The following is a 27,805-nucleotide window of genomic DNA, read 5'->3' on the forward strand; positions in this document are numbered from 1 at the left end:
ACTTCACTCTTAAACCAATCACTTGCAAGAAGAATGAAATTAACATAACTAGTTTAAAGAAACTAGTTTTAACATAACTAGTTCCAAAGAAATGTAAACAATTTAAGATCTAATCCTGAAACCAAGAATTTGGTCATCTTTGGTCATGAAAGAAGTGGAACTTTTTTTTTAAAATCAGTGTTAATGTTAGGAAGAACGAAGGGTTGGGTAGGTAACTAACAGTATTCACTACATTGACCCTGTTGATTAACATGGAAAATTTATCATAATTTAATAGATAATAGTTTACTAAGTATATTAATTAGTTAATTTCATAAATTTATAATAATATTATTAAACCAATCCAATCATTAATTGGATCTAAGTATATAAATATGTAAGTCAAAAGGTACACAGTTTGTCTTTGTCCAAAATAGCAGAAAGATCTGACCTCTTAACTAAGTTTTCAGTCTCTCTCTGGGGAAGTCAGGCTATCCTCTTCTGGGTGCTAGGAAGCAAGAGTATTTCCAGCGGACATAAGCCAGGGGGCTCACGTAGTAGTGTCACTCTCCAGCAAGCAGCCTTCACATTGGAGCTAGCAACTCTACAACAGAGTTACACCATAGTTTTCAAAGTGCTGTCTTCAAACCAGAGAGATCAGCATCACCTGCAAACTTTTTAAACCACAAATTCTCGGACCCCAACCCAAACCTACTGAATCAGCAACTGCATTTAGATAAACAACAAGGTCCTACTATACAGCACAGGGAACTATGTTCAGTATATCGTAATAACCTACAATGGAAAAAAATCTGAAAAAGAATATATATATTCGGAATCACTTTGCTGTACACCAGAAATAATCACAACACTGTAAGTCAACTATACTTCAATTAAAAAAAAAAGAAAGAAAGAACTTCTGCATTTGAGGTCTGGTAGTTTGTTAAAACCCTGCAGGTGATTCTGATCATCTTAACATTTGTGAACCACTGAAAACAACTCTGTTGTCAATTTTCATTATCTTAATTGTGCCAATTTACTTCCAGCTTCTCTCTCCCACCATAACCCCACAATTCTAGTATATTCATTTCAGTATTTTTGCTAGTGCTTAATTTAATTCTTTTCTTTCCCACTGTTCTCCATGCTGCAGTCAAAACCATTTCTCTTGCCCACTAGATCAGTTTCTGTATATAAATGTCTAGAGCTGCACTGCCCAATATGGTAGTCACCAATCACATATCACTATTCAAAATGAAATTAATTAAAATTAAAAATTCAGGCATATTAGCCACATTTCAAATGTTCGATAGTCAAATGTGCCAAATGACTACCATACTGGACAACACAGATTTATAAACCTTATCTATCACTGTAAAAAACCCTATTGGATAGGAGTGAACCAGAGCATCACAAATCCATGTTTATAAGTGCACACTTAAGTAAAATGCCCTAAAACCTATTGCTTATATATAAAAGTGGAATCCTTCCAGAATACATTCAATTGCAGGAGGAAGAGTTATTCACCCTCTCCTTCATGAAGATGGTGGTTTTTGATTTTGAAAATATGGCAGACAAGATATTCTAAAAGACAAAAAATGACAAAACTTCTTTTTTCAAAACACATAAATCCTGGCCAAATGTAACAAATATTCTTTGCAATGAACAGCTGAACTTACAAAAAAGAGTTAAGGGTGGGACTCTCCAAAGTACCAACAGATTTCCCAATCTTGGAAACCTGGAGGCTTGGTTTTTAAAGGCAGTTCAGTAACAGGAGACAAAGTTTCTGGGAGGAAGTAGAAATTGAGATCTCTACATAAATTTGGAACAGTTGAATTTTTAAGCTTTTCCATTACTACTATATAGGATTTAGAGATTCTCTCAACAATAGTTTACTGAACTACTGATTGCAGCATACCTGAATATTCATTACTTTTATTTAAATAATTCATTAAAAGTTGATTAGCATCTGTATTTGGGATTTTTAGTCTGATGGCAGCTGTAAAGTATACTACATGGAATTTTTGGTCTTTTTTTTTCATTTCTATACTTTTTCTCTCACGATAATGCAAATACCTCATCAAATAGCAAGTCTGCAGGATGGAACTTGGGTATTTACATCATTCAGTTATACCCTTAGTAGTCACCAGGAAACAAATAGCTAGACTCGATGAAGTTGAACATACTGAAAGTCTTACGAGGAAAACTATGCCAGAGTCTTTCTGTAAAACTATGTTCCGATTGTATTTAATCACAAACAATACTATTCATTTTATAGCACTCTATGGTTCACAAATCATTTTTTTTTTCATCTGAATTACATAACAACTTTAGAATTCAAGTTGTGTGGGTATGTTATCACTATTTTATTTGTAAGGAAGCTGGCACGAAGCCTCCAAAACGTCATATGAGAGACACATCGTATTGTGTTCTCTGCAAAATGTGATTCAACATTTTTAATAGACGCATATAATGCCAAATTTACAGATTTAGCGAGTTCAGCCCAAGCAGAACAGCCTACCATTTAACTAGACAGATACACAGTCAAAATTTGAGATGTTCCACACATAACCACACACATCCCTTCCTTGTCTGGATGTTTCATCAGTTCTAAAACTACCGTCATGCAGTCCCTATGATGGATTAACAATCAAGACAGAATTACAGCATAAAAATGTCTCTGGCTAAATAAAATCTTCCATGAGAGAAGGAAAGAAAGCCCTGGCCCAGTCCACTATTAGTAATCTTAATACTGTTGGCTCTTGTGATCTAATTTCACCTTGAAATACTGAGACAGAGACCCTGAGGGGCTGAGATAGGATGAAAGTTCCAATGGCATCCAGGAGAGAGAACAGAGGACACACAGAAAACAGGGGCAACCTCTTCAGGACTGTCTAGGGTGAAGTCCGTACTAACCACCTGGTCCAAAAGAGGGCAGGACGAGGCAGGCTGCAAGACACAAAAACAAATAAATAAAGGTACCATCTGCCAATTTTGAAGTTTTGTCATGGACTAATGCTGTTCTCACACTGATGCAACTTTTAAAGCCTCCATAATGCCCAAAAGGAAATGATGTACTATAATACATAGAAATCAAATAGAGTTCTGTTAAGTTTCTAAAATAATCACCTTTTTCATCATAAATAAGTTAATATTATCAAAGTGATTCCCTTGCAAAGCCTCATGACGACAAATAACTTATATATGTTTTCTTTCGTTCATCTATTGGTTAATTCTACATGTTTTGAGGATGGAGCACTGAACAATACAGATGCTGGCCTCAAGAAGGCCACAGTCTAGAAGGAAAGAAGGAAGGAAAATAAGTCCAATAAGTTGCAATTTATATTACAATACTGAAAGAAATGAAATCAAATTCTGTCAGAAAGCAAAGCATTTATCTCCCCGGACTGCTCGCAAATACAAAAGTGTCTAATCTATGATACACTTTTAAATCAGAACATACACAATATCTCTTTTTTGAAACAGAATTAACCATCATAATATTCTAATTCAAAAAACAGAGACATTGTTCTTTCTCATCTTTGTCACCCTCTGTGAGATTAACATATTAACTCATTAATAACCTTTTCAAAATGCACTTATGCAAAAATATTATGTCACTTTTCCATGTGTTTCTATTTTATTGATTACATTTCCATTGCTCTTACATTAACTAGATTCAGTAACCCCTTGGAAACTGCTGCAAGCAATGTCAAGAAGTTTTGGTATGTAGATTTTCTTAGAATGCCTAAGTGGCTTGGTTTATTGTTTTATTTGTTGAAATCTTTTTTCCTTCCAAAAAGAAACTTAACATATATTTCAGTGTGTACCCTCAACTGTCTTTCAAAGAGTTGCTTAACTCATCTAGAGGGAGGCTAAAAAACTAAAGAGAGAAAAATATAAAGAATGTGGGTACCTGGGGCACTTCATAAATCTAGGGCAATATGCAAAAACATTTCAGTTGTATACAGTGCCTTATTCAGTTGATAGGCCAAGCTACTCTAACAAAGATAAACCAAAACTCAACGGCTCAACCAGTTGAGATGTTCACTTATCTCCCCCATAACAATCCAGAGATGTACAGCCAGTCCAGAATCCTGTTCCACAACATCATCCAGAGATCTTAATGGTTATTAGCTTGTTCCATGACCTTATCACACCAACAATCCAGCCAGGAAGAAGGAGAGAGGGAAACCGGAGGATGAGCCATGTTCTCATCAAATTATGATGCAGCATTCAAACCCATTACTTCCAGCTGTATGCCCTTGAGCAATTCCTAGTCACATGGCTGCATCGAGCTGCAAAGAGAGCTGGGAAATGGGCTTAGCTAAAACTCAGGGATTCCATTAATAAAGGGAAGGATGGGATGATAGTGGTTTCTTTGAGGCAACGCAATTTGCAGATTCTGTCACACAAACTGACATTTCAACAACAAAAAAAAAAAACAGAAAAAAGAAAAAAACCCTGAGCTACGGGAAGATACAGCAAAGCTGTTTAGATGGTAAACACAAATACTTTGGGAATTTGAGAGAAAAAAACAATCCAAATAATAGTTATATGATGATGGACTCCAAAGTTATTGATTTTTACTGGGGAAAAAGAAGTACAAGTTACTGTAGCATGCTCTCTGAATATATCAGTGCAGTAGAGCCCTCTGGATAAAAAGATTTATAATACCATGAGCAATGAGAAATAGAATTTAATTTTACCCTTATAGGAAAACATCTTAAACTGAACAATGGAAGTACCAGAAAGAGTGATACACCTTAAAATCTTGAAAGGGAGATAAACAGAGAAGATAAAATAAGTACTTTACATGAAGGAGAGAAAATCGATACATGTTATTCCAAAATTTAAAAAATATTAGAATCTATAATACTCATTACATAGTAATGGATGATATGCTTGTAACAGATTATGTTAAAGGAAAATTAAGATATTTGGGAGAATTACAGTTAGCATTTTGAGACTGTCATGGATGATTTCCTCAGAAAGCAGGCTAACTTTTAAAATGATTCCCTTAGTGTCAGAGTCAGAGAAAAACAGTGTCAGAGACAAATATTGTGTTTAATGAACCAAACATCTGACTTTGTTTTTTTTAAGATATTGCTAAAGGTTGTGTGTAAATCACAGCCCTCTGGGTTATCACTGGTATCATTAATCCTGTTACAGTCAGTGTTTTGCAGACAAAGTGGGCGTAAGCTGAAAAATGTAGTTAGAAATTCAAATCTTATGTTTTTCATTCTTTCAACTAATTTACCAAATTCTTACTGTTCTGTTAGAAATATATTACCGCTCTAAGTGTTAAGCAATGATAATAAGGCAATCAAATTAATATCATCTAGAAATTTCTAAAAACCCATCCTTAAATGGAAAGGAGAAAGTGTACTTAAACATTAACCAGGACACATTTCAACTGAAGTAATAAAGTTCGCCAGTGAAGTTCAAGGACAAAAGTTTTGTATCTTTAAGTCGTATTTCTTTTTTTTTTATTCTATAAATTTATTTATATATTTATTTTTGGCTGCACTGGGTCTTTGCTGCTGCGCGGGGGCTTTCTCTAGTTGGGGCGAGCGGGGGCTACTCTTTGTTGCAGTGCGTAGGCTTCTCATTGCAGTGGCTTCTCTTGTTGCAGAGCACAGGCTCTAGGCACATGGGCTTCAGTAGTTGTGGCACACGGACTCAGTAGTTGTGGCTCGCGGGCTTAGTTGCTCCGCAGCATGTGGGACCTTCCCAGACCAGGGCTTGAACCCGTGTCCCCTGCATTGGCAGGCGGATTCTCAACCACTGCGCCACCAGGGAAGCCCTTTAAGTCGTATTTTTGTTGTTGTGAACAGATGTTCAACTTTCTTAAAATAAAATAAGGATCACCATCCTTTTGAAATAATGATGATTTTCTCGGCTCACCATCCATCAGTGTTCCTCTGATTCCCCCAGGAGTTAGAGGTTCTCTCTGAGATGTTCTTACACACATTTTCCTTTCTGAACAGTGACATGCCTTTCCAGACAGCATGAGAGACCGGAACAAAAATCTACCAGCACAGAAGAATTTTCTTTCAACAAAGCTGAGGATCATATATTATTGCCCTTATCTCCCAATAATTCTATATTATTATCTTTGACCTCTTAGTTATCCTTTTCTAATAAACAAAACATAATTTGTTTAAAATGATAAGGTTGGACACACTACTATATATAAAATAGAAAACTATTATGGACCTACTGTATAGGACAGGGAACTCTACTCAATACTCTGTAATGACCTATATGGGAAAAGAATCTAAAAGAGAGTGGATCAGGACTTCCCTAGTGGTCCAGTGGTAAAGAATCCACCTTCCAATGCAGGGGACACGGGTTTGATCCCTGGTCAGGGAACTAAGATCCCACATGCTGAGGGGCAGCTAAGCCCATGCGCCACAACTACTGAGCTCACACGCCTCAACGAGAGAGCCCGCATGCCGCAAACTACAGAGCCCACGCGCTCTGGACCCCGCGCGCCACAGCTAGAGAGAGAAAACCCTCACGCCACGGCTAGAGAAGCCAGCATGCCACAACAAAGAGACTTCAAGCCACAACTAAGACCCAACACAGCCAAAAATAAATAAAGAGTGGATATACGTATATGTATAATTGATCCGCTTTGCTGTACACCTGAAACTAACACAACATTGTAAATCAACTACACTCCAATAAAAATTTTTTTTAAATGATAAGTTTGGATAAGGCAGGGAACTAGCCATTTTGAACACTTACAAAGTACAGATACAGTGTTCAGGGCTTTGCATTTGTTACAGATCTTTTTTAATTTCACTAACTCTTGCCAAGGGGGATATATGTGTTCTTTAACAGTTGAGAGAAGCAAAGCTCAACTTGCCTGAGTTTACACAGAAATTAATTGGTAGAACTGCAGTTCTTGACACAAATCCGTGCAAGTGAAAGAAAAGCAGGAAACAGAACTATATGAATTCAAGCTTTATTTTAACATCTACTTTATTTCTTGCTGGATTTCTTAAATTCTGCCTCTTTTGACTATGAGCCCTTCATGAGCAGACCAGAGTACTTTTGTGAGTTCTTGGTTGGTTTTTTTGTTTTGTTTTGTATTCCAGCAGCAACAATTGTAACACTCAATAGAACATAGAAGATATCTGTTCATTTATTTTAAATTCCTGATATTTGAATGTGTTGGAATGCATAGCATTACTTTGGAACCATCAATGAGACTGTCTGAATCTTTTGTCCTAATTCCTAACTTTTCCAATGGGTAATCCAAGGTCCAGAAATGACTGTCCTCTCCAACATTGTTCAGCTAGAAATGGCAGAACCAGGATTTGAACTTATGTCTTCTAACCCCAGTGAAATTCCCACTACGTTAAGTTTTCCTACAGCAAGTGGCCTCCATAAAAGCAGTACTTTTAAACTGAATGTGGTTTTATAGCTTCTGCCTTCACTGGCTTTGACAGCGTCTCTTCTATTTGGTCTCTGACTGCCTTTTGCCAGAGAGAAGCTCACCAACTTAAATCTCAGAGAGCTCCAAGAACCTATTTCCTATGACAGGGTCTTGACCATTAAATTACCTTCACTTTTCTTCTGACAAAATTCAAGTTTATTAAGTCTCAGGATGTTGCCCAAGGACTAGGGCTAAATATAAGAGAAAGATTTATGCTTATAAACAGTTATTTTTCCTTTACTGTGTAAGAAACCTCAAGAGAAACATCACATAAACCTAGAGAACAAGAAGATGAAAATTTAAAAGTATGAGTTTTCCTAACAATCCTCCTTACTTCTCTTTTTCATATATGTGTGTATGTTATATAGTATACATAAATTTATATATAAATAAAAATTACATGTATATATTTATATTGATAGACTATATATACATATAACTTATATATACTATACATACATATATAACCCCCTTTTTTGCATTTATGTCATTCTGTGTCATCATGAACAAAACCTACCACTTTATAATTGCGTGTTCAGCTTCTGAGTGAAGAAAACTAAGGAAATGAATGTGAGCTAAGTCTCTGGTCCCACCTCACAGGTGACCTTCAGGGAGGATCAGCCTGAAGCTCACTTCCTTAAGGTGAAAAATGACTGACGTTCAATTTTGAAAAACAAATGAATGCAAAAGAGATGTGATTTTTGGCTAAGCTTAAATCGTACCATTATTTTCTTTCCATTATTTTTTTCTTCCAGTTTTATTGAGATATAATTGACATACAACACTGGATAAGTTTAAGGTGTGCAGCCTAATGATTTGATTTGCACACATCCTGAAATGATTATCACAATAAGTTTAGTGAATATCCAACGTCTCGTACAGATGCAAAATTAAAGAAACTAAAAAAAAAAATCTCTCCCTGTGATGAGAACTCTTAAGATTTGCTCTCTCAACAGACTCCATTGCACGTTATAGCCTTAGTATTCATTTATAACTGGAAGTTTGTACATTTTAACCATTTTCATCCCATTCCCCTTCTCCCCTCCCCCTACCTTTGGTAACCACAAATCTAATCTCTATGAATATAAAACATTCATAATACTCTATGAATTTATTTCTGAAGTATAATTGACATATAACACTATGTTAATTCCTGGTACACAACATAGCGATTCGTTATTTCTATACATTTTAAAATGATCACCATGATAATCTAGTTACCATCTGTCACCATACAAAGATATTACATAATAACTGACTATATTCCCCACACTGTACCTTTCATACCTATGACTCATTTATTGTGTAACCAGAAGTTTGTACCTCTTAATCTCCCTCCCCTATTTCTCTCCTCTCCCCAGTCCCCTCCTCTCTGGCAACCACCTGTTTGTTCTCTGTACCTATGACTCTGTTTCTGTTTTGTTATGTTTGCTCATTTGTTTTGTTTTTTAGATTCTCATATAAGTGAAATTATACAGTATTTGTCTTTCTCTGTCTCTCTTATTTCACTTATTTCCTCCCATTATTTTAAATGTAGAACTTAAGAAAATGATATATTAAAGAAAAAAACCTGACAGATGAACTGAACCTAAGCAGTGTACATTCTATTGAGTAAATGTCAGGCTAGAACAAAAGCAGCATGGAAAAAAGGAACTATCAGAACCTCATTTTTAAGTGTTTTTCTCATTGGAAAGGCTCTAGTTTTCATTATTATTTTATGCACCTTACACAAAATATAAGCAATCTGTAAGTACTTGTGGAATTAAGTAATAATTCTGTCCAAAATACTGTTGAAAAGTAAGAGGGAGTGACATCTTTCCCAGAATCCTTAGGGAAACATTCTTCTCCAGGGAGTTTGGCCATTTCAGTTGTATTTCATGATAGGATTTGGGTATCTATGAGAAATTAAATGTAAACTACTATTGTCAGGAAGCATTAAATAAATAGTTTATTTATACATAATTCCTGATTTGAATTTTTCTGGTTGTATATGTATATTGTACAAAACAGCCATAAATCACAGGCATTATGTTGTTTAATGACCCTTATATTTAAAAAAAGAAAAAACAAATAAAACATGATTTCCTCAACATTAAGAGCTAGCAAAAAAAAAAAAAAAAGCTTTACTTTTTTTGATATTCTTTATTATATCAGGTAAAAGCAAAACAAAAAAAAATTTGTATTCCATTATGTTTCTCTTTTGATGGTATCTTCAAGAAATTTCAGAACTAAGTTTTGTGCTTTAAATGAATTTACTTGGAGCAGGAACTCCATTAGATTATTTCACTTCCCCGTCTTCACTACCTAAGTCTTGTCCTTTCACCTACATATTATGGTAAGAATGTGAATGAGTAAATGAAGAAAGTCATCTGCATACCTTGTGAAGAGCCTCAAATATCCTTTATCTGGAGTAAAGTGATAGACAATGTATCAGTATTATTCTGTTAACAATTATGAAGCATAGTCAGTTCAATTTTCAAGTATTGTGTTGGGGCAGAGCACATGACCAGAAAAGTAGAGGAATCACAATCATTTTACAAAGTGTACATTCCTGTGTAAAACCATCCAGATCAAGAAAGAAGATTACAATCTCTCTGGAAGTTTCCATCATGATCCCTTTTAGTCATTACCCCTCCTAAAGGTATTGTTGTTTCTGCCTCTATAGATTAGTTTTGACTGCTTTTTAACTAATTTATATAAATGGAATTAAATTGTACATTTTTTGTGACTAGTTTGTTTTGCTTAATGTTTGTGAGCTGCATCCATGTTGTTGCATGTAGTGATAGTTCATTGTTTTCCATTGCTGCAGAGTATTCCTTGCATGCATATTCTACAATTAATTTACTCCTTCTATTCTAAGTGGACTTGTGGGTTGTTTCCGGTGTGGCGTTTTTGCGAACTATGCTGCTAAGGACATTCCGATGCATATCTTTTACTACACATGTGTGTGCCACTCTCTTGGAATTACCAGGTCACAGGTTTTGCATATGCTCAGCTTGAAAAGAAACTTCCAAACAGTTTTCCAGAATGGTTGTAACAACTTACATATCCACATCAGAGCTGTGCGAGGGACCCTGTTGCTTCACAGCCTTGCCTACTGTTGGTATCGCCATTTCTTTTTAAAAAATTTTAGATATTGTGGTGGGTATTTAATAATTTGAATTTTTATTTCTCTGATGACTCAAATTGGTTGGCATATTTTCTTTAGTTTATTAGCCATTAGGACAGCCTCTGTTATGAAGTGTCCTTGCTTAACCATTTTGCCTGTTTGCTTTTCAGTTGGGCTGAATGTCTTTTTCTTGATTTATTTATGCGTTCCTTACATGTTCTGTATGCACATCTTTTGTCAGATTATATTCCGCCCATACTGTCTCCCACTCTGTGGCTTGTATTTTCTTTCACTCAAAGAGTTTATTTAAGACATGCTCACCACTATCTTATACGTAGGAGAAAGAGAGCAAAGGTTTATTCTACATGGTATCAGATAACCCTAGGCAAGAAAGAAATCATGTTAAGACCCGGTATAAAGTAGGAGCTCAATAAGTATGTGTTGAATTAATTAATAAATGATGGCATACATGTCTCTTCTGCTCAATAAAATCCTTATCAAAATATTACCTCAATATTTTATTCAATATAGTAATGGCAGTTTTCTAGGAGAAAAAAATCGTACATAAGAAAATTTTTGAAATGTCTCGGAGGTTTGTGCCTTTCCCATCAACCAAAGCAGAGAAGCGTGGGTTACTATTCTTGCAAATTCCAAAGAACTGTAATAATTTTTTGAAATTCTTAATCCAGATAAACCTACCATATACTGTTTTACTTTAACATTACATCTAACTCAAGAAGATATATTAAAGGAAAGAAACACTGAGAGGATAAAACATTCAATAGTAGAAAAGGAAATGGAAAAACAATTGTATCTGATTGGAAGACTTGAGAATGAGACTATTTCATGTTGAATGAATGTTCACAATCATGTTTAACAGAGAGAAATGATGACTACTCAACTACCGTATAACCATTTATAATAAAAAAATAAAGCTTTATTTGCAAACTGCCTTGGACAATGTTCCTGGGGTTTGTTTTTAAATAAGTTGCTTGAAACCTCAATAAAACTCTCCATTGCAGGCATGAATGTGAATAAAACACTGACACTGTATATATGAACAGCTGCTCTTGTACTTTGAAAATTGTTTGGTTGGAGGAATATACATAAATCTATATAAAAAAAGCAAGCATTTTAAAAAGTCATTTTGATTTTGTGAATGCTTCCTATAGCTCCTAAATATTTCAACAGTTGCAATCAGTTAAGGAATCTATTAACATTTCCTATTGTCAACCCTATCACGTCATAAATATATATTACTTCTCAAGGTGAAATAATAAAAAGGACCATTTAAGGAATGATACATTCTTTTAAAGTCAAGCCTTTTAACAGTGGCATAAAACAAGTACATCTGCAATCATTTCACTAATACGGTCAACCACTGACATCTATTGGCAAAAATAAGCAGACAAGTATTGGTTAACTTATAAACCAGATAGAATTTTTTAATGGCTCTAGTTTGAATATTAAAAGTTGATTTAGAAATTAATGTTTAGCTATGGTTTTGGTTAAATTATGTAAGGACATGACTATTTAAAACATATAGCCCCAAATACTGAAGTTGTGTTAGAAGTGGCCTAAATAATTATTTATTTTTTCCCTCATAAGATTACAAATTAGGAAGAATTCCAACTTTGTTGTTGTAAAAAAAGATTAAATGTGTGGTTTGAGAACAAGTTTCAAGTTTGGAAAACTTAACTTTCTAATTTGACAAAAGCTTAGTTAAGCTCATCAAATACATAGTATTCTTAACTCTTAAATAAAAGAAAATGTGTCTTCTTAAATTGTCAAGCAAGTCAGATCACAGTTTCATTTTTTTGTGCATTTTCCTTGCCTTTATTCCATCCTTTTCTCTAACCTCTCTCTCCCACTAAGTACCACTTCTTGACTCTTATCCAGCGACCTCTCCCAGTATTTTGCAGGTTCAAGACAATGGTGTTTCATCAAGGTGCCATGACGCTAGCAAGCATCTGGGTGTAATATCATTCATTTCTATGCTCAACAAAAAAATTTTAAATGTCTGTACATACTATAAACTATTTTAACTTCTGTGATTCAAAAGTAAATGATCCAGGGCTTCCCTGCTGGCGCAGTGGTTGAGAATCTGCCTGCCAATGCAGGGGACACGGATTCGAGCCCTGGTCTGGGAGGATCCCACATGCCGCGGAGCAACTAGGCCCGCGAGCCACAACTACTGAGCCTGCGCATCTGGAGCCTGTGCCCCGCAGCAGGAGAGGCCACGACGGTGAAAGGCCCGCGCACCGCGATGAAGTGGCCCCGCTTGCCGCAACTAGAGAAAGCCCTCGCACAGAAACGAAGACCCAACACAGCCAAAAATAAATAAATTAATTAAAAAAAAAAAAAAAAGTAAATGATCCAGACACAAGCCCCAGTTTACCTGGAGTTTTCCATTCAAGTAGTGAGAGACAGATAAGTGAAATAAAAGATATAGCATGCTCAACAGTATAAGGGCTTTTACATGTATGGAATAAATAATGCAGAGAAGGGGGTACAATATTTAGGGAGAAGACAGGATGCAGCGTGCTAGGCATGTTCAATGTAGCAGTCAGGTAAGGCCTCCCTTGACATTTGAGCAAATCAGGTGAGGCTGTCATAAATCATGGAGATGTTAGGGAAGGAATGCCCAGGAAGAAGGAAACGCAGCTGAGGAAGAAGAAGGCTTGGAAAAGTAGAAGAGCGGCAACTAGACCCATGTCACTGGGGGGGAGTGAGCCAAAGGTTGTGTAATAGGAGCTGATGTCAGAGAGATGATGGGGACCAATTCTGTGGAGACTTTCAGCTCGCTCTGGGGCAGGGCTGTACCCCTGAGAGGGATGGGAAGCCATGGAGGGCTGGGTGGAGGAGCAATATGATCTGACTTACTGCAGATATTTTAGCAAATATTGTATTAAAAAAAAAAAGAAGTAAACAGTGAAAATTGACGTGAATCCATCTTACAAAATTTCCTCTGAGATGGGCTTCCTTCAGAGTACCTAGTGAGCAATGACATATTTCAGAAATAGGTCTCAATGTTTTAGTGTTATAGAGAATTCCAAATCAGATAAAGAGCATGTCCTGAAATATACAAAGGCAACAATTTTTTTTTTCAGTAAAAAAAATATGATTTCCTTTAAGAAGCCTACCTTAAACTGTTTATATGAAAATTCTATCAGTAAAATTAGGGATTAATTTTATCTGTTTAATTTAGTATCTGCAAAAAAACTTCTTGTTTTACTCACACACATCTAATTTTTCGGTAAAATTTCACCACACGTCAAAGTCTTCCCCAAACTTGATCACTCCTCACTACCTCCACTGCTGTCACCTTCGTTCAAGCAACCATCATTTCTAACCTGAAAGAGTTCAGTAGATTTTTACTGCCCTGTATACCCCATCTCCAGTTCTCCATGCTATGTACAATAACTATAGGGATCCTATGAAAACATAGCTTTTTGTCTTTCCTATGTCTTCCCAGCTTATCAGAGAATGGTAGAAATAAAATAAAAGACAAGAAAGCAAAAGAAAAAGGACCACCCAGGTTGCCAGCTTGAGAACAGACTGCAGGGGCGAAGGAGACAAGGAGAGGGCAGAGAGACAGCAGCTTTCATCCAGGGGAGAGAGAGTTGTAACTTGATCACAGGGGTGGTGATGGAGGTGACTGAGTAAAAATTGGGGGGTGGATATATCTGGAAAGCAGAATCAAAAGGATTTGATAACTAAATGGAAGAGGGGTGTGAAAGAAAAAAAGAGTGAAAGGAAAAAGTCTATAAACAAAGTCAAAATTACTTCCTTTCCCAGAGAAAACTCTAATGAGATAGCTAGAGATTATTCTTTCCTTCTTTGTACTTACATATGTGATAGATTTGTATAATAAAAGAATCTGATAACATTCAGAAATCAAGGACAGTGAATAACTTCTTTCATAACATTTATGGTAGGTGCCAATGAAAAATCTATTATTATCCTTCCAAGTATTTAACAGACACATAACAAAACACATGATCTCAATTTATGATAATACGGTAGTACTGAATTGTTCCCTGGGAGTATTTACTAAATCAAACGCCCCTTCCTCAACCCATAAGACATTTACTATTAGAACCTCAGTTCTATTTAACTATAAAATTCCAATTAATAATACATTTCAAAAAAAAATAATAATACATTTCAGTAAAAACCAAATATGGTTGCCTAATTAATCAAAGCAGCAATATTACATCCAGATTTAGATCATGAAGGGAGTATAGACGTTTCATGGTAACACAACTCAATTCAACAGAGTTTGTAATTTGGACACTTGATTTGTTTCAAAGCATTCTGTTGGCCAAGTTACTTGATAGCCACCCCTGCACCAATTATAATATCCGGACGTGCAATCAGCAGCTCCACATGAGACCCTCTGGGTGGTACAACTCGAATTTCCTTGTATTTCCTCCAACTCATTTTGTATATCTAAAAGTGGCCATAAATTCTCTTGCAAGCTTTTACTCTCTCTATCCACTACATGCAGACCTTTTTAGGGAAGTTCTTTAAAAAATTTCGTTCTTCAAACCATTTCCCTGAAGTTTTTGGCAAAATAATATTTATTGAAATACCTACTTCTTTACTGTTCCTATTGTAGTTTTTCTTTTACAGCATTGCTTCCTTTGACATTTATTCCAAGTTCACGCTGCTCTTTTTGATCACTGTATTCATTTTAACTTCATGCACTTAAATTATTCAATTCTAAGTGCAGTTATCATGGAGACAAAAATCCTTTAAAAATACAATCTATTATTGTATAGTGTAACTCAAAATGAAGATAGTTTTGTTTAAAACTGTGCTTTGTGTGTGCGTGTGTGTGTGTGTGTGTGTGTGTTCTTATAGGGAGCTTTAAAATGTTCTTCTTTTCTTGAATCTGACCTTCCATTTTCAATATCCTTTGCTTCACACTGGATTGTGAATGTGCCCTTTCCCCGTGTCTGAAAATCTTTCAAACTTCACCATTCATTCTAAAAATCAGCAATATGTTATGTTTTTATAGCACCTTTCTTCCAGGGAACAGAGAGTGTTTCATATATATTACCACATTCATCCTTAAAATTTCTCTCACAATACCCATAGCCCTGGCTAAACTATGCCTCGGTTGAAACCTCAATCCATATCTTTAGTTCTTCCTTCCTTGACTGCCTTTCCTATAAACTCTGTAAATCACATTTTCAGAATCCTGCATCTGTAGAAAATAAGCATAATTCTATCACTCAAATCACTTTTCTTTCTACCCTTGTTCTCAGGATTCACCATCTTTATTTCAAAACTTTACCACAATCTACCTGGTCGGCCTTAGATTTCTAAAGTCTAGCTACTTCTCTATGAAACTTCTCCCTCATGAGAGTGAAATAATTTGACTTGATAACATGTTGTACTTGCTTCTTTCTCAACCATGTTACTTATCTTTGCTCTCAATTATAATTGTATCCCTTTTAAATTTATTTTTTCTGCTCATGATAAAAATCATATTCTAAATTTCATTTGATTTGTATGTACATACCAAATGTGTGTTTTGAAATGCTGACCCCTCTGTAGTAACTGATAGCATTTGTTAATATTTACCATGAATTAGTCGCTTTCATAAATGCTCAGGTCAGTTGCCTCATTTAATCCTTACTATAGGCAAAACAGCTCAATCCAATTATCTGTACATTAGAGATAGAAAAACTAAGGTTTTCAAAGTTTAAACAACATGCCCAAGGATGAACATAGAAAGTAGCTAAACATGGATTGAAGTAGCCAAAATATATCCCTATTTGTCCCTCTACATGATCTCTTCACAATTATCTTAGATTGAATTTTAAAAGCAATGTGACTTTTCCTCAGAATTCATCAATTAGACAGCAAAACACTGTCTTTCACTGCTCAGTTCTGGGCTCGAACTGGTTCAGAAAATCAATCTGAAATCCGACCATTTACTTAGACAAGATTACCAGTACTCAAACGTAACAGTTTTCTCAGACTTAAAATAAGCCATCATCTATAATCATACTTAAAATAACTAACTACCTTCAGTATATATTTTTAAATAAAATAAAACCATTAGCGAGAACTTAAGAGGAAAGAGATATTCTATAGACGATATAAAAGTAGGAATATGTTTATGTCCTGAGCTGTCCAGTCCCCTGTTTTGCTTTGTTTTATTACTGAAGTGGCCTACTTATATCAGTGGAAGCTATCCTGTTACAGATGGCCTACTTCATTACATGGCATTGACTTTTCCCTTTGACTTCTGAATTCTGAGGACTTAATCAGCATTTCTATGTGAACTGGTTTCCTCTCATAAAGCAAATTTCTCTTCAGTTACTTTATGTAGCCCTCAAGGGGCAAAGAACCATGTTAAATGTTCAGACACTGAGGCGAAAGCAAAAATAATCTAATTTTAAGGATTGTTTGGGTAAAGCTAATGATTGTGCTAAATATTTTCCTTTATAGATGTATCACATTTCAAATACTACACTCATAAGCTATATGTAACAAAGTAAAATGCCAAGTGAATTACTAAATAAAGGAATATAAATATATACCCCCATGCAATGTAATACTTAAATATCATTACTTAATTTGAGGGTATGTGAGAGAAGGAAGGAAGAGATAATTATTTGAGCTAAACCTCCAAATGATCAAGAGTAAAAATGTGACAAACTAATCTATTTAGCTTTTTATATACTGTCAGTGTTACAGCACACAAGGTAAACCATATTCTATAAATTACTCTTTAGTGCCTTTAAATCCTTGAATAGGATGAGCATTAAACTCGATGCAACAGTGACATCACTACAACAGCTGATATTTATTTATTTATGTATTTTTAACATCTTTATTGGAGTATAATTGCTTTACAATGGTGTGTTAGTTTCTGCTGTATAACAAAGTGAATCAGTTATATGTATACATATATCCCCATATCCCCTCCCTCTAGCATCTCCCTCCCACCCTCCCTATCCCACCCCTTTAGGTGGTCACAAAGCACCGAGCTGATCTCCTTGTGTCATGCGGCTGCTTCCCACTAGCTATCTATTTTACATTTGGTAGCGTATATATGTCAGTGCCACTCTCTCACTTTGTCCCAGCTTACCCTTCCTCCTCCCCGTGTCCTCAAGTCCATTCACTACATCTGCATCTTTATTCCTGTCCTGTGCCTAGGCTCTTCAGACCGTTTTTTTTTTTTTTTAGATTCCATATATATGTGTTAGCATACGGTATTTGTTTTTCTCTTTCTGACTTACTTCACTCTGTATGACAGACTCTAGGTCCATCCACCTCACTACAAATAACTCAATTTCGTTTCTTTTTAGGGCTGAGTAATATTCCATTGTATATATGTGCCACATCTTCTTTATCCATTCATCTGTCGATGGACACTTAGGTTGCTTCCATGTCCTGCCTATTGTAAATAGTGCTGCAATGAACATTGTGGTAAAGGAATCATTTTGAATTACGGTTTTCTAAGGGTATATGCCCAGTAGTGGGATTGCTGGGTTGTATGGTAGTTCTATTTTTAGTTTTTTGAGGAACCTCCATACTGTTCTCCATAGTGGCTGCCCCAATTTACATTCCCACCAACAGTGCAAGAGGGTTCCCTTTTCTCCACACCCTCTCCAGCATTTATTGCTGGCAGATTTTTTGATGTTATGGCCATTCTGACTGGTGTGAGGTGATACCTCACTGTAGTTTTGATTTGCATTTCCCTAATGATTAGTGATGTTGAGCATCCTTTCACGTGTTTCTTGGCAATCTGTATATCTTCTTTGGAGAAATGTCTATTTAGGTCTTTGGGCCATTTTTGGATTGGGTTGTTTGTTTTTTTGATATTGAGCTGCATGAGTTGCTTGTATATTTTGGAGATTAATCCTTTGTCAGTTGCTTCGTTTGCAAATATCTTCTCCCATTCTGAGGGTTGTCTTTTCGTTTTGTTTATGGTTTCCTTTGCTGTGCAAAAGCTTTTAAGTTTCATTTGGTCCCATTTGTTTATTTTTGTTTTTACTTCCATTTCTCTAGGAGGTGGATCAAAAAGGAACTTGCTGTGATTTATGTCATAGAGTGTTCTGCCTATGTTTTCCTCTAAGAGTTTTATAGTGTCTGGCCTTAGATTTAGGTCTTTAATCCATTTTGAGTTTATTTTTGTGTATGGTGTTAGGGAGTGTTCTAATTTCATTCTTTTACATGTAGCTGTCCAGTTTGCCCAGCACTACTTATTGAAGAGCCTGTCTTTTCTCCATTGTATATTCTTTCCTCCTTTATCAAAAATAAGGTGACCATATGTGTGTGGGTTTATCTCTGGGCTTTCTATCCTGTTCCATTGATCTGTATTTCTGCTTTTGTGCCAATACCATACTGCCTTGATTACTGTAGCTTTATAGTATAGTCTGAAGTCAGGGAGCCTGATTCCTCCAGCTCCGTTTTTCTTTCTCAAGATTGCTCTGGCTATTTGGGGTCTTTTGTGTTTCCATACACATTGAGCAATTTTTTGTTCTAGTTCTGTGAAAAATGGCATTGGTAGTTTGATAGGGATTGCATTGAATCTGTAGACTGCTTTGGGGAGTATAGTCATTTTCACAATGTTGGTTCTTCCAATCCAAGAACATGGTATATCTCTCCATATGTTTGTATCATCTTTAATTTCTTTCATCAGTGTCTTATACTTTTCTGCATACAGGTCTTTTGTCTCCTTAGGTAGGTTTATTCCTAGGTATTTTATTCTTTTTGTTGCAGTAGTAAATGGGCATGTTTCCTTAATTTCTCTTTCAGATTTTTCATCATTAGTGTATAGGAATGCAAGCGCTTTCTGTGCATTAATTTTGTATCCTGATACTTTACCAAATTAATTGATTAGCTCTAGCAGTTTTCTGGTAACATCTTTAGGATTCTCTATGTATAGTATCATGTCATCTGTAAACAGTGAGAGTTTTACTTCTTCTTTTCTGATTTGCATTCCTTTTATTTCTTTTTCTTCTCTGATTGCTGTGGCTAACACTTCCAAAACTATGTTGAATAACAGTGGTGAGAGTGGACAACCTTGTCTTGTTCCTGATCTTAGAGGAAAGGGTTTCCGTTTTTCACCATTGAGAACGATGTTGGCTGTGGATTTGTCATATATGGCCTTATTATGTTGAGGTAGGTTCCCTCTATGCCTACTTTCTGGAGAGTTTTTATCATAAATTGGTGTTGAATTTTGTCAAAAGCTTTTTCTGCATCTACTGAGATGATCATATGGTTTTTCTCCTTCAATTTGTTAATATGGTGTATCCCATTGACTGATTTGCGTATATTGAGGAATCCTTGCATTCCTGGGATAAACCCCACTTGATCATGGTGTATAATCCTTTTAACGTGCAGTTGGATTCTGTTTGCTAGTATTTTGTTGAGGATTTTTGCATCTAAGTTCATCAGTGATATTGATCTGTAGCCTTCTTTTCTTGTGACATATTTGTCTGGTTTTGGTATCAGGGTGATGGTGGCCTCGTAGAATGAGTTGGGGAGTGTTCCTCCCTCTGCTATATTTTCGAAGAGTTTGAGAAGGATAGGTGTTAGCTCTCTTCTAAATGTTTGATAGAATTCGCCTGAGAAGCCATCTGGTCTTGGGCTTTTGTTTGTCGGAAGATTTTTAATCACAGGTTCAATTTCAGTGCTTGTGATTGGTCTGTTTCTATTTTCTATTTCTATTTCTTCAGAAGGTTGTGCTTTTCTAAGAATTTACCCATTTCTTCCAGGTTGTCCATTCTATTGGCATGTAGTTGCTTGTAATAATCTCTCATGATCCTTTGTATTTCTCTAGTGTCAGTTGTTACTTCTTCTGTTTCATTTCTAATTCTATTGATTTGAGTCTTCTCCCTTTTTTTCTTGATGAGTCTGACTAATGGTTTATCTATTTTGTTTATCTTCTGAAAGAACGAGCTTTTAGTTTTATTGATCTCTGCTACTGTTTCCTTCATTTCTTTTTCATTTATTTGTGGTCTGATCTTTATGCTTTCTTTCCTTCTGCTACCTTTGGGTTTTTTTTGTTCTTCTTCTCTAGTTGCTTTCAGTGTAAGGTTGGTTTGTTTATTTGAGATGTTTCTTGTTTCTTTAGGTAGGATTGTATTGCTATAAACTTCCTTCTTAGAAATGCTTTTGCTACATCCCATAGGCTTTGGGTTGTGGTGTTTTCATTGTCATTTGTTTCTAGGTATTTTTTGATTTCCTCTTTGATTTCTTCAGTGATCGCTTGGTTATTTAGTAGTGTATTGTTTAACCTCCAATTTGTTTGCATTTTTTACAAATTTTTTCCTGTAATTGATATCTAGTCTCATAGTACTGTGGTCAGAATAGATATTCAATATGATTTCAATTTTCTTATATTTACCAAGGCTTGATTTGTGACCCAAATATGATCTTTCCTGGAGAATGTTCCATGAACACTTAAGAAGAAAGTGTATTCTGTTGTTTTTGGATGGAATGTCCTATAAATATCAATTAAGTCCATCTTGTTTAATGTATCATTTAAAGCTTGTGTTTCTTTATTTCTTTTCGTTTTGGATGATCTGTCCATTGCTGAAAGTGAGGTGTTTAAGTCCCCTACTATGATTGTGCTACTGTCGATTTCCCCTTTTATGGTTGTTAGCATTTGCCTTATGTATTGGGGTGCTCCTATGTTGGGTGCATAAACATTTACAATTGTTATATCTTCTTCTTGGATTGATCCCTTGATCATTATGTAGTGTCCTTCTTCGTCTCTTGTAATAGTCTTTCTTTTAAAGCCTATTTTGTCTGATATGAGAATTGCTACTCCAGCTTTCTTTTGATTTCCATTTGCATGGAACATCTTTTTCCATCCCATCACTTTCAGTCTATGTGTGTCCCTAGGTCTGAAGTGGGTCCTTTGTAGACAGCATATATACGGGTCTTGTTTTTGTATCCATTCAGCCAGTCTATGTCTTTTGGTTGGAGCATTTAATCCACTTACATTTAAGGTAATTATCAATATGTATGTTCGTATTACCATTTTCTTAATTTTGGTGGGTTTGTTATTGTAGGTCTTTTCCTTCATTTGTGTTTCCTGCCTAGAGAAGTTCCTTTAGCATTTGTTGTAAACCTGGTTTGTTGGTTCTGAATTCTCTTAACTTTTGCTTGTCTGTAAAGGTTTTAATTTCTCTGCCAAATCTGAATGAGATCCTTGGTGGGGAGAGTAATCTTGGTTGTAGGTTTTTCCCCTTCATCACTTTAAACATGTCCTGCCACACCTTTCTAGCTTGCAGTTTCTTCTGAAAGATCAGCGGTTAACCTTATGGGGATTCCCTCGTATGTTATTTGTTGCTTTTCCCTTGCTGCTTTTAATATTTTTTCTTTGTATTTAATTTTTGATAGTTTGATTAATATGTGTCTTGGCATGTTTGTCTTTGGATTTATCCTTTATGGGACTCTCTGTGCTTCCTGGACTTGATTGATTCTTTCCTTTCCCATATTAGGGAAGTTTTCAACTATAATCTCTTCAAATATTTTCTCAGTCCCTTTCTTTTTCTCTTCTTCTTCTTGGACCCCTATAATTCGAATGTTGGTGCATTTCATTTTTTCCCAGAGGTCTCTTAGACTGTCCTCAATTCTTTTCATTCTTTTTTCTTTATTCTGCTCTGTGGTAGTTATTTCCACTATTTTATCTTCCAGGTCACTTATCCATTCTTCTGCCTCAGTTATTTTGCTATTGAGTCCTTCTAGAGAATTTTTAATTTCATTTATTGTGTTGTTCGTCGTTGTTTGTTCTTTAGTTCTTCTAGGTCCTTGTTAAACGTTTCTTGTATTTTCTCCCTTCTATTTACAAGATTTTGGATCATCTTTACTATCCTTACTCTGAATTCTTTTTCTGGTAGACTGCCTATTTCCTCTTCATTTATTTGCTCTGGTGGGTTTTTATGTTGCTCCTTCATCTGCTGTGTGTTTCTCTGTCTTCTCATTTTGCTTAACTTACTGTGTTTGGGGTCTCCTTTTCACAGGCTGCAGATTCGTAGTTCCCATTGTTTTTGGTGTCTGCCCCCAGTTGGCTCAGTGGCTGGTGTAGGTTTCCTGGTAGAGGGAACTGGTGCCTATGTTCTCGTGTATGAGGGTGTATCTTGTCTTTCTGGTGGGCAGGACCGTGTCTGGTGGTGTATTTTGGGGTGTCTGTGAACTTATCATGATTTTAGGCAGCCTGTATGCTAATGGGTGGTGTTGTGTTCCTGTCTTGCTAGTTGTTTGGCATGGGGTGTCCAGCACTGGAGGTTGCTCATTGTTGAGTGGAGCTGGGTTTTAGGGTTGAGATGGAGATCTCTAGGAGAGCTCTCACTGATTGATATTATGTGAGGCCAGGAGGTCTCTGGTGGACCCATGTCCTGAACTCGGCTCTCCCACCTCACAGGCTCAGGTCTGACACCTGGCCGGAGTACCAAGACCCTGTCAGCCACACAGCTCTGAAGAAAAGGGAGAAGAAAGAAGAAAGAAATAAAAATAAAATAAAATAAATAAAGTTATTTTAAAAAATTAAAAAGTAATTAAAAAAAAGAACAGAAAGAAGAGAGCAAACAAACCAATAAACAAATCCACCAATGATAACAGGCAGTAAAAACTATACTAAAAAAAAAAAAAAAAAAAAGCAGACAGAACCCTAGGACAAATGGTATAAGCAAACCTATATAGACAAAATCACAAAAAGTAGCATACATATACACACTCACAAAAAGAGAAAAAGGAAAAAAATATATATATATAAAAATAAAGGAAGAGAGCATCCAAATCAATACACAAATCTACCAATGATAGTAAGCTCTAAATACTAAACTAAAATAAACATAAAACCAGAAACAAATTAGATGCAGAAAGCAAACCCCAACTCTACAGATGCTCCCAAAATTCACTGCCTCAAATTTGGGATGATTCGTTGTCTATTCAGGTATTCCAAAGATGCAGGGTACATCAAGTTGATTGTGGAGATTTAATCCACTGCTCCTGAGGCTGCACGGAGTAATTTCCCTTTCTCTTCTTTGTTCGCACAGCTCCTGGGGTTCAGCTTTGGATCTGGCCACGCCTCTGCATGTAGGTCACCCTCTGGCATCTGTTCTTCACCCAGACAGGAGGGGGTTAAAGGAGCGGCCGATTAGGTGGCTCTGGCTCACTCAGGCCGGTGGGAGTGAGGGGCACGGAGTGTGGGGCGAGCCTGCGGCAGCAGATGCTGATGTGACATTGCACCAGCCTGAGGTACGCCATGTGTTCTCCGGAGGCAGTTGTCCCTGGATCACGGGACCCTGGCAGTGGCGGGCTGCACAGGCTCCCGGGAGGGGCGGTGTGGATAGTGACCTGTGCTTGCACACAGACCTCTTGGTGGCTGCAGCAGGAGCCTTAGCATCTCCTGCCCGTCTCTGGTTTCCGTGCTGATAGCCATGGCTCGTGCACGTCTCTGGAGCTCGTTTAGGAGGTGCTCTGAATCCCCTCTCCTCGCGCACCCCAAAATAATGGTCTCTTGTCCCTTAGGCAGTTCCAGACTTTTTCCCGGACTCCCTCCTGGCTAGCTGTGGCACACTAGCTCCCTTCAGGCTGTGTTCATGCAGCCAACCCCAGTCCTCTCCCTGGGTTCTAACCTCTGAAGAAGCCCAAGCCTCAGGTCCCAGCCCCCACCCACCCTGGCGGGTGAGCAGACCTGATATTTTATTGACACAAAAAAGATGCAAAGGTCCGGGCAGATGCAGTGGCTATTTCTTCTTCTAAATCTTTCCAATTTTAGGCTCATTCCTTTAAAATATCATCACAGTGTGATAATTTCCCTTCAACTCTACTTAACTTGATAAAGATGTTATTTATGCATTAAAAGATATTCCCTAATTAGTTGAAATCATAACAATAGTATGCAGCTTCTAAGCATTTTAAAATGCTTGTCCTTCAGATAAGCTTTGAATCCTTGAAACTAAAGGCTATAAGCCATGCAGATGTAAAATAAAAGATAAATTTCCTATGTAGACATTTACACCATATGAAAGCCATGCAAATGCTGCTTTCAGAAAAAAAAAAAAGCTTTTTTTCCCCTCAAATGAAGCCCTTTCCTCAGAGCACAACTGCAAAGTTGAGATTTACATATTTTTGACTGAAAAAATAACTTACATATCACAAGACAAGTGACTACACAATGTGAAGATTTTAGGACACTGACACCACAGGTACCAGACCATTGAAAAAAGAGACTCAGATAGTTGAGATTTATTATATTTTTTATATATATATATTTTATATTATATATTTATTTGAACTCGATTTATTATACACTTAGTAGAAACACCAAATCCTTCAATTAACTCTAAAATCTAAATATCTTGAGTATGGAATGGATTCAGTGGTGTTTAGATATTAAACTTGGCCTCAGAAATAATGCAGTTAGATGAAGATTGTGTGGGGAAAAAAATATATGATAGGGAATATGTCAATATAGAAAAGTTTCCACTTGGAAAAAAATTCATCTAAAAGAAGCACTGATTTTCCCACTGATCCTGTCAACAAAGAAGGAATCAAGAGAGTAAGAAGGAATCAAGAGAGTAAGAAGGAAAATGGTTTTCCCTGCCTTGCATTTGTGCGAGTATAGAGATATAAAGTTTGTTATATCAATGACCTTGCTATAGAGATTAAAATGATGACATTTGAAGATAAAAATGCCAAATATTAGATATTATTCATCAAACTCAGCAAGTTTAGAATCATAAAATGGAAAACTTTTACTAGCTATTCATTTGGCAACATTTGCACAAAATAATATATTGTCACAGATTGTCAGAGAAGTGACACTCTGCCATGTACTCTTTGATTCAAGTTTGTAAGAGTAAGATGAACAAAGATCAGACTTCACAGGGAGGAAAAAAAGAGACGAGACACAGGATCATAGAACCCACAGAATTTTGGAAGTAGAAGTAAAAAACTATCTCATCCTTTTCCTCTATCTTTCTGGAAAAGCAACTAGAACAAGTAATAATAAGACCTTAGTCAAGGGCACAGTCAATATGTGGCTGATTACCATCCTCTCAGGCAATATATTATATAAATAAAGAAAATGTGATGTTATATGTAGCAAAAAAAAAGCATATTAAATATAAAATTACTCTTCTTATGTCTGTGTTTATATATAAAGAACTTAGGCAGAACTTAAAAGGATAAAATTACTACTTTTACCATGTTTAAAGTTTTAAAGATGTATTTAAACTAGTACTTTCACTGTTCTTCAACTTTTTCTTTTTAAAATCATTTTGAAAGATGCATCCTCATACTATCCTAAATAAAAGTATAAGTCTTTTGAAATATTTCATTCTTTAAAAATAGTTTATACACTTTCAGTTTGCAATTTCGTAAGATTTTGCTATTCAGTGTATACATTCCAAACTCAAGAAGTGTTGTTACCATATTTGTACATTTACTATTACATGTACCATACTAGTATATACATGCATACAGTTACATATTAGTGATTTGGAGCATGCTCTAAAATTTACAACATCGAATGCTGACAGCTCTTTCCCTTTTTTCTAGTATGTATATTATGAAATATGAATACAAATTAATTTCTCCACCATATATCTGTATTTTAAAGAAATCAATGCCTTGCTATTTCAAGACACTGTCAAAATGTTGCATTATCTAAAAAACATAGTCATAAGGCTTAGAAATGTCAAGTATGCCTTTGGGTTTGTTAAGGGGACACTACAATTTTCCATTTGATTTGAAAATAAATCAAGCAGCCACAGCATCCTCCAAGTAACACTATTAATTACTTCTGCTAATTACCTCTGAGCCGAATGAACACTTTGTGGGGAAGAAGCAAAGTGGTCTCCTATGTGGTTTGCTTTGAGGGACATCACACGATCTCACCCCATCAGCCTGCCTCTAACTTTTCCCCTCCCTGGGGCTGGACTCTGACCTTCCTACAATAGCAAACCCTGTCAGAACTTTGTGCTGAGCTCAACTCTCTGTTCTGGTCTTTCTGCAACATTGTCCTCTCCCAGAATTGATCTTCTAGCAGAAATGAGGGGAGAAAGAGATGTCTCATGTAAAAGAAACTCCCGTGCCAAAGTTAATTTACTTCCTAGTTTGGGCGACGTTAGTTCTGTCTTTGTTGACGGGATTTATCATTCGGGAGACACTCTAACACCCAAACTGATGGTGATTCATCATCACACTCATCATTGCTCAAGCTCAGGAAAAAAACTACCTCTGGAAAAAATGAGAAAGTTTTTTGTTAAACAATTTTCAAAATGTTCCTTCTGAGAACAAATATAGACCCTTAATAACTCCCTGTCATAATGACCATAAAGACCTGCAGGTCATTTTCACTTAGAGGTAAATGGAACAGAAATAATGGTCTAACACCATCTGGGTGTCTATCTGGACACCAATAAACAGAGGAGGGCAAGGCTCAAGGCGCTGTAAGCATGCAACAGGCTTTGTATATATGAGATCCCATTTCCAAATTTTTTATGGCTTTAGTTTCAAAGTGTTTGTTTTCTAGGAAAATGAATCTCCAATTCGTTCTTAAAACATATGTTAATGTTTTCTACTTTTGCTTCCTCCTGTAGGTTATTTTAAAAAAAGAAAATGACATGTATGTAGAATTTGGTACTTGGAAAGAATTTCACACAAACCTTTGCTAAGGCTATGTCAGCAATTTGCCAAAATGAGATAAATACCTGCGTCATCAAGCAAACTTGCCTCCCATCTTTTAATTTTTGTTCTTTTAAAGAATGGATTCATTAAAATGAGGCCTTGTGGTTTAGTAAGAAAAATGTGAGCTTTGCGGACTGACCAATATTGACTGAACTTCTGACTCAGTTGATGATCAATGGTGAGAATTCAGGCTGCTTTTCTGGTTTGTTAGAAGAGAGCCATTTAAACTACTTCATAGGGCACCTAAGTGGATAAAGTTAATTACTGAACATAAAATTTCTGCTACAATGCCTGACACATAGTGGGCATTTAAAAATCGGTGGTTCCTTTTCCACTTCAGTTTTGACTAGACCTATACAAAATAATATTTTTTGCTCTTCATTACACACTGTGCACCTTATTATAATGCTAGTAGAGTTTAGATTCATGGATCAATCACTGAATTATTCTGCTTAAACTAAGTACCAAGGTCAAAGTTGGGGCTAGTGTAGTCCTTCTAGAGATGGCTATTTGGAATATATAATACAAGATGGCTACTCAATCAGAGCAGTGTACTGGAGGAAGTAAGAGTACTGCTGGAACCTGGGTGCAGAGTGCCT

Source organism: Eschrichtius robustus, chromosome 3 (genome assembly GCF_028021215.1).
Source record: "Eschrichtius robustus isolate mEscRob2 chromosome 3, mEscRob2.pri, whole genome shotgun sequence".
NCBI classification, from domain to species: domain Eukaryota; kingdom Metazoa; phylum Chordata; class Mammalia; order Artiodactyla; family Eschrichtiidae; genus Eschrichtius; species Eschrichtius robustus.